Source organism: Ursus arctos, unplaced genomic scaffold (assembly GCF_023065955.2).
Source record: "Ursus arctos isolate Adak ecotype North America unplaced genomic scaffold, UrsArc2.0 scaffold_3, whole genome shotgun sequence".
NCBI classification, from domain to species: Eukaryota; Metazoa; Chordata; class Mammalia; order Carnivora; family Ursidae; genus Ursus; species Ursus arctos.
This window is the reverse complement of record NW_026622985.1, coordinates 63,325,368-63,337,628: the sequence shown is the minus strand read 5'-3', so window position 1 is coordinate 63,337,628 and position 12,261 is coordinate 63,325,368. Positions and strand designations below refer to the sequence as shown.

The following is a 12,261-nucleotide window of genomic DNA, read 5'->3' as shown; positions in this document are numbered from 1 at the left end:
ACGCTCCTGACTTAAAAGCTGAACCAAATAAAACTTGACAGCAAGGCAAAATATTTTATAGGCAAAGTGACATTTTATAATAATGGAATAATAAATGCAGAAAGGAAAATGAACCAAAGTTGAAATATCATCTGAGATCCATTGGATACTAAAGGGATGTGAATCTCATTTAGACTTTTCCTGTTTTTATTACACTAATAATTATGTCTATGACTGACGCACTCTTCAACTTGGAGAACTCTAGTATTTCTAATCACATTGTCACATATCACCAATCACTTGTCTGTATGAGATCTGGACGATGCAATGCAGAAGCCTTGGTAGCATGCTAAAGTGGATGGATACAGAAAGAAAGTGATGGAAAAATCACAGGACCACTTCATCAAACACTTCAATTTGCAACCAAATCAAGCAATGTTTAAATCAACCTGATGAACACAATCCAACCCAAAACGTATCTACAACTTGACATTAAATCAGATTACCAATGGGATTAATAAAGACCAAGGAAGCTTCCTTGCCAATGTCTCATCTTCCACCCTACTACAAAGCTCAGTGCCATCAGTTTAGGAGAATCAGCAAGGGTCTATCAACCACCTTTCTAGTCCATAGGACAATGGTAAAGAGGGTACAAATCATTGATGTTTTAGTCTAGGAAAGGAGAAATAGTCAAGGCTGGTTTTAACACTTGGGGTTAGATTAGGATGAAGAGAGAGCTAGGATTGCAAGGAAAGTTGGCGTGTGGGTCCTCCCCCAGGCCAGGAGATATGCGTCTGCCTTTCTGAAGTGCTGGTCAAATAAATGCACTTTGGGCTCATTCCAAATGGATGGACTCCAGGCTGGGAAAAGCTCATCAGTCCTCGTGTTCATCACACAGAAACAGATATTTCCCGAAAAGAATGACCATGGTGTAATGCTGAAGAAACAAATGAAGGCAATGGGAAACTCACAGTCATCGAATCAGTGGATAAAACAATGATTTTAGCGAATGTATTAATTATTCATTTGACAGACTTATCATTTAACAGTAGTATTAGACATCATTTGACCTACTTTTCCACAGTAATACAAGAAGTGCTAGAGGACGGTTGGAAATGCTGTAAGCATCGTATCTCTGGATATTGCTTTCATTAGGTCTGGAGTGGGTCTAGAAACAGGTTGGTTGGTTTGTTTGTTTGTTTGTTTGTTTGTTTGTTTGTTTTAAACTCCTGAGATGATTCTAAGGATTAGCCAGTTGGGAACCCACTGATCTGAAACAGAGAGTCTCAGTCTCTGTGTTGCCTGGTAGGTCAGAGAGGGAGCAGTGGGGAGAAACCAGAGCTGATGCAGAAAGCATTGGTCATAGCTCCAGTCTCTGTGCCTGTACAGCACAGCTGCTATAGGGTGTGTTGCTGGGGAAGACTCACAACTTTTGCTCCAAACACTATGTTACTGCTTAGAAGCTGTGAGACCAGGAGCAAGTGATTAAACTCCTCCAAGGGATACTTATTACACCTCCTTTCAGAATTGTTAAATGTTCTAAGTGCGATTGTAACAAGGCCTTGTCTGGCGCCCGGTCCATCAACAGGCTTAGTTTCTGTCCTCCTCCCTCGCATATGGTGTAGCCTTTCTTCCCCACCTCCTTTAATGCTAAAAATTGTTTTCATTCTCCACAACCCAATCCCAACCTACACACTGCATGAAAGTTTCTTGACACTTCCCCCACCCCCGCCACCAAGTTCACTGACTTCCCTCCTCTTTGTACTTCCTTGGCCCTTATATTCAGGATCACACAATCTGATACTTAATTTTCCTCCAATTTCTTCACGAGGGCTGCTTTAGTTTTCCTGTCGTAGGTCTCCCTGAGCATTCGGACAATGTTTTCTTCATAGAGGTGCAAAAGAATTATTTGTTGGCTGATCATAAGTACCTGTTGGGCTGCTGCCATAAAAGACCTCTAAAGAGGAGGGGGAAACCTTCAATTTTCTGTCGACATAATGCAGTGGAGACCAGCCAACACTGCTATTGCTTCTTGCAGGCATTAGTATTCTGAAATAATCATCAGAATGCCAGTCTCCTTCCACCCCCACTCACTTATTTTGTTGGAAAAATGCAAAACCTGCATTTTCCATGAACCAGATCTCACTGTATGCACAGAGTGAATGCAGTGTCTGTGTTTAGCATCCCAATGTGATAATTATGCATTATGCTTACTCCATGGCTAAATCGTACATTTCTATACTAAAACACAAAGGAATGACTAAATACCCTAGTGTGTTATCTTGCCCTTCCTTACCATCGTGTTTTTTTTCTTATCATCTAGATTGCCCCCTTGCTGAAGTATGCCTGTAAAAATAACAGAGAAACTTCAGATGTATATATGACTTAAAAGGTGAGTGATGAGAAGAGGTGAACTGCAGGGACATCTGTGCCAGCAAACACATGAGCATATTGGGAAGAGGTAGCACTGTGTGTGTGTGTGTGTGTGTGTATGCCTGTGGAGAAAGCAGATTTTTTTTTTTAATGAGGAACAAAAGCTGGGTTATGTAAGCAGCACTGTTCAAAACAGCTTGTATAGCAAGAATGGAAACAAGGTATGAATATTCATAAGTAAAATGGAGGAAGCATTCATTTGCAAGGAGGAAGTGGAGATGAAATTTTGGATATTGTTTGACCACAATTTTATCCAGGAAAGTTTAGATGTGTAGATCACATAACATAACATACAAACACAAAACCAACTATCCCCATTGCCTCAATGTTCCCCTTCTTCAACATACTAATAACCAGTTTATTAATATTTCTACACATTATTCAGTCAGGTTGTCTTAAATTTGAGTCTTCTCTGGACACGTCCACTAAAAGTGGAAGAAGACAGAGATAACAAAAATAAGAATCATATACAAAAATTAGCTCCAAATGAATCAAAGGCTTAAATGTAAGAGCCGAATCTATAAAACTCATACAAGAAAACATAGAAATAAATCCTTGTGCCATTGGATTGGGCACAATGGATTCTCACATATGACATCAAAAACATAAGCAAGATAAGAAAAAATAGATAAGTTGGATTTTATCAAAATGAAAAACTTCTGTGCTTCCAAAAGACATTACCAAAACAGTGAAAAGGTGACCCACCGAATGGGAGAAAATATTTGCAAATCATATATCTGATAAAAGCTTTGCATCTAGAGTATATAAGGACCCTTATAACTCAGTAGTAAAAAGTCGATAGCCAAGTAAAAACAGGCAAAGTATCTGAATAGACATTTCTCCAGAGAAGATATACAAATGACCAATAAGTACATGAAAAGATGCTTAACATCATTAGTCATCAGGGAAATGCAAATCAAAAGCATGAGATGCTACACTCACTACAACGGCAGTCATCAAGAAGTCAGATAGCAAGTGTTGGTGAGGAGATGGAGAAATGCACCCTTTGTACACCGCTGGTAGCAATTCCTCAAATGGTTGAACATAGAATTAGCATTTGACCCAGCAATTTCACTCCTACATATATACCAGGAGAAGTGAAAACATGTGTCTATGCAAAAACTTGTATACAAATATTAATAGCAGCATTATTTATAATAGCCAAAAACATATAGAAACAATCCAGACATCCATCATGTAATGAATGGATAAACAAAATGTGGTTATCCATACAATGGAGTATTATTCAGCCATAAAAAGGGAAGTACTGATTACGTGCTATACCACGGATAAGCATGCTGTGCTAAGTAAAAGAAGCCAGTCACAAAAGAGCACATATCACGGGATTGCATTTAAGTGAAATGTCCAGAATAGGCAAACCTCTAGAGATGAATAGTAGATTAGCGGCTACTGAAGGTGTTGGAGGGCATAAAAGGGTGAGAGCTGAAAGGATATGGGGCTTCCTTTTATTTTTATTTTTTGTTTTTATTTTTTAGGGATTTATTTATTTCTTTGAGAGAGAGAGTGAGAGTGGTAGGAGGAGGGGCAGAAGGAGAGGGAGAGAGAGAATCTTCAGTATATTCCTCGAGGAGTGAGGAGCCCAATATGGGGCTCAATCTCACGACCCTGAGATCCCTATGACTGAACTGAAATCAAGAGTCAAACGCCTCGCCGACTGCGCCACCCAGGCTCCCTGGGGCTTCCTTTTAAAGTGATGGAAAATGTTCTAAAATTGACCGTGATAATGCTTCACAGCTCTGTGATTGTACTAAAAACCAATGAATTGCATACTTCAAATGGGTGAATCATATGGTATGTGAATTATTATTTCAATAAAACGGTTGCAAAAGAAAAAAAGAAAGAGAAGAAAAAGGAATAAAGAAACATTCACCATGATCTTGGACTCTGTTAGAAAACCCAAACTTTTTATCAAGCACATCTCTATCAATGAAATTACCAACGAATTGAATGATACATGAAAAGAAAACGATCAGATGAAATCTATGTCAACCTCTAATGCATTCTCAAGTCTTATGTACCATGATGTGCCTTTTTAATGATGGGGTCTTACATAAGTGAGATTTTTTCCCCCTCAAGTAGAACTTTGATCCTTCATAACCTTGCCTTGTAGATTGGAAGCTCAGGGCAAAGTCGATGTAAACTGGCAGACTATATAAGGTAGCAGTAGTCACAATGTTCAATCTCCAGAGCTTAAACTTGGTAGTATTTTTCTTTTCTACATGAAGCCAAGGACAGATGAAATAATCTTCCAGAATTTGATTAGGAAATCAGTGGATCTTGAGAATGAGATGAAAGTTTTAACTTTGGTATCAGTTATGGTAAGGGCAAAAATTAAGTACACTCCAGCCTGTCCACAGTATTTAGATAATCAGCCCAGAATTGATCTGTAGGCCTGTGTTTTCAAACTCTAGTCTATGGAACCGTCTGTGGAGGAAGAGAGTCAAGGAGGGTGTGTTCCAGGTTCTCCATCTGGAGAAGCTCCACTTTTACCTGTTCTGAATATGGAGATTCTGCTTAAGGTAGAGGTTCCATGGCTAAACAAACAAGTGTTGAAACATTCCATTTTAATTCACAGAAGCATCCCGAGCTTTCCCAGCCTCACAAGGTTTTTGGCAAAACATGAGTCAGGTTAAGGTTCCAACTTCACTCACAGAGGAAATCCCACCAGTTCACAGAAGCCCTGCTTCCTGTAAAGGACCTCCCACCCCAAATATGTATCAGAGTCTCCTGGAGGCATTTTGCACACACTCAAGAACAAGTCACCAGGTATTCATTTAACAAGCATCAGTTTTGTGCCTGAAACAATGCAGTTCTCTGCCAGGGGTCAGGTGAGGACTTCCTGCCCTGCCCTCACCCTTGACCGTTGGTCTTTTGGTTAGGCAGGACTACTACTTTCAATGATGAAGGAGCGAGAACTTTCCAGTCATTTTCGACCAGCTACTGATAAAGAGATGACAAAACACCTGGAGGAAACGTGATCCTCCCTAATTCTTTCAACACAAACACATAACAAGATGTTCTGGCTGTTCAAAAAAAAATCTAAGGGGCACCTGGCTGAATCAGGGGAAGAGCACGTGACTCTTGCTGTAGGGGTTGTGAGTTCAAGCCCCACATTGGATTACTAAAAAAAATAAATAAACTTAAAAAAATAAAGTATACAATTTAATGTGGTTTTTTTTTTTTTTTTTAATCTATACTGCCTTGGGTCAGAGATAAAGCTAGGATTTTCAACATGTAAGCTTTAGACTATGGAATTTCAAAGATTAATGGAATTTCATTGTTTGTAGAATAAAAGGGCTTTTGAAAATCTAACTTAAAACGAACCATTGCTGGTTTCATGTGGCATCTAACTAGCAGTTTCTGACTTGGCCTCATCCAGTGTCCCACTGAAACACCCATGGAAACTCAGAGAACAATGAACCCCCAGACAGACAGCTCACCTATTACTAGCACACGTGTGGCACCTGAACTAACTCATTAGTGGAGTTAATATTTGAAGAGCTGAAGCCGCATTTGCTGGAACCAACAAAGTATTTTGTGATTGAAAAAGGCTTATCCCTCTCACCCTGGCTCAGGGAACTGAGTCTTTCCCAGTCATAACTTGGATAAATGTTCTGCTTCCCCCCATCAGGAGGGGAGGAAACCAACCTTTTTAGATCAAACTGGTTAGAAAAGATTAGGTATTTTTTTTTTAAAGATTTTATTTATTTATTTGACAGAGAGAGACAGCCAGCGAGAGAGGGAACACAAGCAGGGGGAGTGGGAGAGGAAGAAGCAGACTCACAGCGGAGGAGCCTGATGTGGGGCTCGATCCCACAACGCCGGGATCACGCCCTGAGCCGAAGGCAGACGCTTAACCGCTGTGCCACCCAGGCGCCCCAAGATTAGGTATTTTGATTTTTGTCTCTATATTTTTGGCAATATTGCTTTTATATGTGTTTGGCCAACACTATGGTGAAATTATCTTAAATTTAAATTATGATACAAGGAATTCAGTTTTGTTCACTGATGCATGTCTAGGACCTAGAACAATGCCCTGCAAAGAGTAAACACTCAATTAATATTCCTTGTTTGAATGTTTGTATGTAATTAGTTTTTAAAAGTCAATAGGACCACAATTAACTTCTAATCACACTTGTACTTTATTTTTTAAAGAGAATTTAGGTACAACATTCTTTAATAATGGTTAAATAACTTTATGAAGAATTTTATCATGAAATTCACCAAGCGCTTAGAGAAATACAGGAGTTGGTTGAAAGAAGGAATACACATTTAACAGCAAGGGAACTAAAATAGCCTTTGTTTATTAGTGACCTTCAAGGAATCAGCCCTGTGTCCTCTCCCCGCCTAACCAAAGCAAGTGTTAACAAGCCTCCTCATTTGCTGGAGCAGAGCTGGGTTCCCTGTCAATGCTGCTGACACGGGAAGGAAAAAGAAATAATTACTTCTTAAAGCCATGCATTAATTTAAGCCCTTGGGAAAACTCAATTTGTGAAAAATAAAGCATTAAATGGGAACAAAAGAAATACTGTGTTTCATGTCAGAATAGAAAGGTTAGAGACGGGAACTCAGTGAACAGAATGAAGTGTGTGGTAACACAGTGCGCTGAAACCGATGGGGAGACCAACCCCACACTGCAGGGTGGCTGGCATGCACCTCTCTGTCTGTGAATGGGGACGTTACACTCTGCACACCACTACCACTGGCTTCCCTCTGTTTAGACAAGGTGCAGAATGCTCACTAACCTCCTGGCAACCTACTTGTTTTAGGAAGGACATTCATATCATGAGCACTGATTGGAGGTTTAAGTGTCCATGAAGTGAAAGGTAGCTCTGAGGCTTTCTTTATCCTTCTCTTTCCAACCCTGCACCGAGCTCCTGTGATTTCTATATCTAAATTACTTTCTTATGGTAAGGCCACCAGATCATAAGACAACTGCCCCTGAAAAGATCCCCTTGAAAAGATCCTTTAGATCCCAAGAGGAGGGTCGGGCCATGCCACGCCACAGACGGCTACATGGGGAAGCACCAGGGTTGGTCAGGAGGCAGAGGGAGAGGGGAAAACTGTGAGCCAGAGCCTTTATTGTGATTTCTGTAGGAAGACATGGGCCTGGCATGATAAGCAGGCTTAGGATTGACTAGTTTGGATAAGTTCAGTGGGTTCTGGGCCTTAGGATTTGTCCCTAGTTGTCTAGTACCTAGTCCTGGGTTGATCAGGGCACGTGGATAGTGGCCCAAAGTGTGAAAGCCAGAGGAAGGGGGGGGGGGCGTGAAGGCTCTGGATTGGTTGGTTTGCATTTGAAAGGCACGCTCAGGGGCCGGTTGTTTCCTCTCTCTAAGAATTGGCTAACCCTGGGAATGATAGTCCTTCCAGGTCAGCCAGGTCCCAGATGTCTAAGCATCAGATTACTGAAAATAAAAGACACAGTTAATACAAAAGGCACTTGCATAGATTCAGTTTACCCGAGTTGTAAACCAAGCATTTCTCACTTGGTGACTTCCATTACAATGTGAAACTCCAGTATTGGAAGGTCGGCCTACCTCTAAATTCAAACCCATAAAAAAGGGCTTCAAACTGGATATGAATGAACTGCTTCTATTGCCAGGGTCCATCCTCATCCTTGCCCTGGCCATTTGCCGTATCTGAGTACAAAGAAAAATACTGCAGGAGGACGCTCTGTGCTTTATTATTGACCATTAACTTGTCACACCGTGAAGGAAAAGGATGGTTTAGAACTGCTGATAAGAGCAAGAGGATTTTCTCTCTATCACAAGGTGGGAATCCAACCTTGTGCATCGATAGCAGAAGCTCTCTCTTATCACTCAATAGAAGTGCAGAGCTTTGGAGAAATGGGCCTGCAGGAAATTACTTTCATGAAGGAGAAAAAAAAATGACATCAGGTTATTGGTCCCAAATGGCTCGTCCTAACCTCCAAAAATAAAATACAGATGAAGATGTCAGGAGAAGGGAGACATTCAACCACATTTAAAACCAAGACTTTCTACCAGCCTATTATTGGAGTTTGGAATGAACACTCTCTAGCACTAAGGCTGATGGAATTGGATAGAAAAATACAATCAGTGGCTCATTCAATGAATGCATTTGCCTAAGGTGGGAAGTGCTTGCCTTCATCCTGCCCTGGCTATTAAAATCCAAAAGGGGGTGTATGGATTTTTCGTCCTCTGGGGTGAATAGGCAAGCAAAACAAAAACAGACGCAAAATATGCCCGTGGAAAAAAAAAAGTGTTACCAAGGGATAAAGAATGCCAAAACAAGATGCTGAGAACTCCAGAGGAAAAATAAGCCTCTGAAATGACTTTGTTTCAGAAACCGAAGGAAATTGTTAAAAACTGTCAACCTCAGCAGGATTAAAGAAGACATATCCTTCATGAAAAAGCAGAAAAAAAAAAAAAAAGGAAGAAACAGAAGAATCTGAGGTGCAAAAGGAAATGGATAAGATAAGGAAGGTATTCAAGAAAACGAAAAATGTAGTAACGGCAGAGCCCAGAACCACAACAATTACTGGGACAAAAAACGAAACTGCTAATTCTGAAAAGCAAATCAGTGACAGAGACGGAAAGATTAAGAAACTCTTCAGGAGGACAGAAGAAGAGAATAAAGAAATAAAAAAAAAAAAAAAAAAAAAAGACAAGAAAGAAGATGATAAGTGTCCAGGACAGAAAATAGAGGCAACAGAATAATCAGATGGTGTACCTGAAGAAAAATCAAAGGACAGAACAAGAGCAAGCCCGAATCAGACGTAAATGTATCATACTTTCAAAGACCAGAAAACACTGGAGAATTCAACTCAATTGGGTTTACCACATTTCTAGAAACTTAGATACATACTGACAAAATACTTGCTTTACAAGAACTACAAGAAAATGAAAAACAAGCCTATCAACTGAAAAGTGGGTTATGTGCAAAAGATAAAAATCAGGCTGTCCTTAGCCTTCACTTCTGTGACACTAAATGTTAAAGACAAAATATTGACAGGGTTTTGAGGCAGAAAATTGAGATGTAAGAATTTTATCGTATGTGAGGTTGTCTTCTTGCAGTGTGAAGTCAACATAAAAACATTTCCAGAGTTGTAAAGTTCTGGAAATATTAGCTTTTTACCTTTTTTTTTTTTTTTAAGAGAGAGAAACGGAAAGAACTGAAGGTCGTAGATTTAAAGTCAACCAATAATGATAGGCAGCACTTAGTTCAAATAGCTGTTGAAAATTTAGTTGCAGTACCAAATGCAATTCTAAAATAATTTTTGACGAAGGTTTCTATGACCAAAGAATGATTTAATTCTCAAAATCTAAATCAAAAACTTCAACTTGTTACAAAATCTAAGAATTAGGGTGATTATGGTAGAAGAAAAGGTTTTTAAATTCCGCATTTCATATAAGGAAGACTCAGAGGATTGCTTTTCATTCTTGATTTTGATGTAAGAAGATTACAGTGTTTTCATGTTTATTGAAGAAAACCTTAAAGATAGCCAACAGCAACACAAAATGCACAATATATGACCTTCAAATCAATGAAGATAAGTGCCGACATATTACGATGTGATCCTAGTTTTAGTTTTAAAAATGTCTATGAAAATCTATATGTAACATGGCAGGGTATATTTTTTTTTCAATTTTCACTGTTTTCTAAAATGGACACATATTAATTTTAAACATCAAAAAAATTTTTTAAGAGATGTCTCACATATATAAATGAAATAAATTCATTGGCATTTTCCAGCCAGTTTCCATGAGCAGCATTTGTTTGCTTTGTGCAATTTGCCATCAGAACTGTCTTTATGTGCAGAATCAGTTGAACATCCCGTGAGAAAATGGGCTTAGTGCAAACTTCCAGGTGTACTTTTGGAAAAAAACAGACCTGCATCACTTTAAACAACACTTTGCACATCAAACATCATTTGCACAACATTTGCACTGAGGTTGTAGAGAGGGTTCTTTTCTTTAAATCCTAGAATGGCAACTACTCATGTAATTTCATTAGATAGTGATCTCTTTCAAGCCCAAGATTATTTCTGTTTTCATTCCCACTACCCAGCCCTGGGCCTGGTGATATGTTTGTCACATTCGAGTGAAATGAAATGATGTAAATGAAATTGTTCTGCCAGATGACTGTTGCCGTCACCATGTTCATTCTCCTTATTGATCAAAAGGCACAACCTCAGATTTCTTGAGTTGCATATTGAGCCATTCCAAATGATTCCTTCCTCCGTATTTTTTTTAAAGTTTACTCACACCTGCAAAACCCAGGTGGTATTTGTTACTATATATGCTTTTAATTACCAGTAGCTTAAATGAGCCATACTTGTGCAATTGCATTTTCTGCTTAAAGTTAAAACTCTTTTCCCATCATCTGATATTATTTAGGTCCTGACTTTTCTTCCCCCAAGTTCTATGGAACTGCATTAATTTTATTTTCTTCAGAAAACTTGTTTGAGCTAACAATTTAAACATGGCATGCCTTTTCATACCCCCAGGCCTTTGCTCATGCTGTTTACTTGGCCCACGTATCCTTTTCCCCCTAGCATATTTATACTCATCTGAATTCAGATATCACCTCCTTGATGAAGCTTTCCTCCACCTATGAGTTTCCACTGCACATTGTGTAGTCATAAGGTTTATCAAGTAGCGCGGGGCCTGTACCTCCTTCATAAACCCCATTTATGGAGAGTTGTGTGCAAGGCCCTCTCCCAGACTCCCAGGATATAACATCGAACAGGAAATGGACTATGACACGGTACTGTCTTCATGGAGCTCCAATGCTTATCTAATAAGATAACGATTAGTTTTGACAAAGCCATGATCAAAATAGACAGAATGATATTCATAGAGTGTGTGTGTGGGGGGGTCTACTTTACATAGGTAGTCAAGGTAGACTTTTTGAGGGCAAACTAAGGCCACAGTCCAAAGTCCAAGGAGGAGCTGGACATGTAGAAACCAGGCAACTGCCTTCCCAGCAGAGAAAAGAGCAGATGCAAAGGTCTTGAGGAAGGCACAATCTTGCTCTGTTCAAGGAAAAGAAAAAGTTTAGTATGTCTCAAGCAGAGGGTGACAGTCACCCACAGGGAAGAAGAGTGGCATGAGCTGTCACTTAGGAAGAGGGACCCAGGTCGTGATGGCCCTGCAGTCAGTGGGAAATTTTGATTTAATTCCATTAGTCAAGAGTCACCATTGAAGAGTTTTAAATAGGGAAGTGATATTACCTCGTTTTTATTTTTAAAAGAAATGAAAATTCTTCACTGGGGAAGTAAATTGGCATGAGACATATTTTGGGTGGATAATAGTGCCATTTGCTGAAGTTGGGAAGAAGGTGGTGCAAGCGGTGTTGGAGCGATTGGGTTTTAGACACAGTATGTTTGAAGGTGGAAGAATCAAGTAGGTAGGTGGATTTATGAGCTTGTGGTTCATGGGACATGTCTGGCTCAGAGATTTAGTTTGAAAGATATTCTCATATGCATGGTATTTAAGTCTATGGGATAGGAATGGATTGCTTTGAAAGGAACCAGAATAGGACTCAGGCCAAGTCCTGAGGCAACCAAATGTTTGGAGGTCAGATGGAAGAGGGAAAGCTAGCAAAGGAGCTCAAGAAGGAGGGGCCGGTAATGTTGGGGAGTGTGATTTGAAGGAAAACGAAAGGAAAGTACTTGAGAAGGAGCAAACAGCCCAGTGTGTGGAATGCTGCTGGGAATGGAGTAAATGAGGACGGATTTCCTTCCGAGCCGATACACCCCAGCTGGTTGGTGGCTTGTCCAAAGCAGTGTCGATGGGGTGTCAGGAATAGAAGTTAGATTGGAATGGATTGTCGACGGGACCG

The 12,261-nt window shown here is 39.8% G+C and overlaps 1 protein-coding gene across 2 annotated transcripts in view; it reads left to right on the top strand.

The window, feature by feature from the left end:
- Window positions 1-12,261, top strand: part of ELMO1 (engulfment and cell motility 1) — a 690,097-nt gene that overhangs the window by 160,662 nt on the left and 517,174 nt on the right. For both annotated transcript variants that reach the window (XM_057304123.1, XM_057304122.1), the window contains one exon: window positions 2,303-2,371. The gene's annotated coding sequence lies outside the window, so the exon portion shown is untranslated. The remainder of the gene's footprint in view (window positions 1-2,302; window positions 2,372-12,261) is intronic.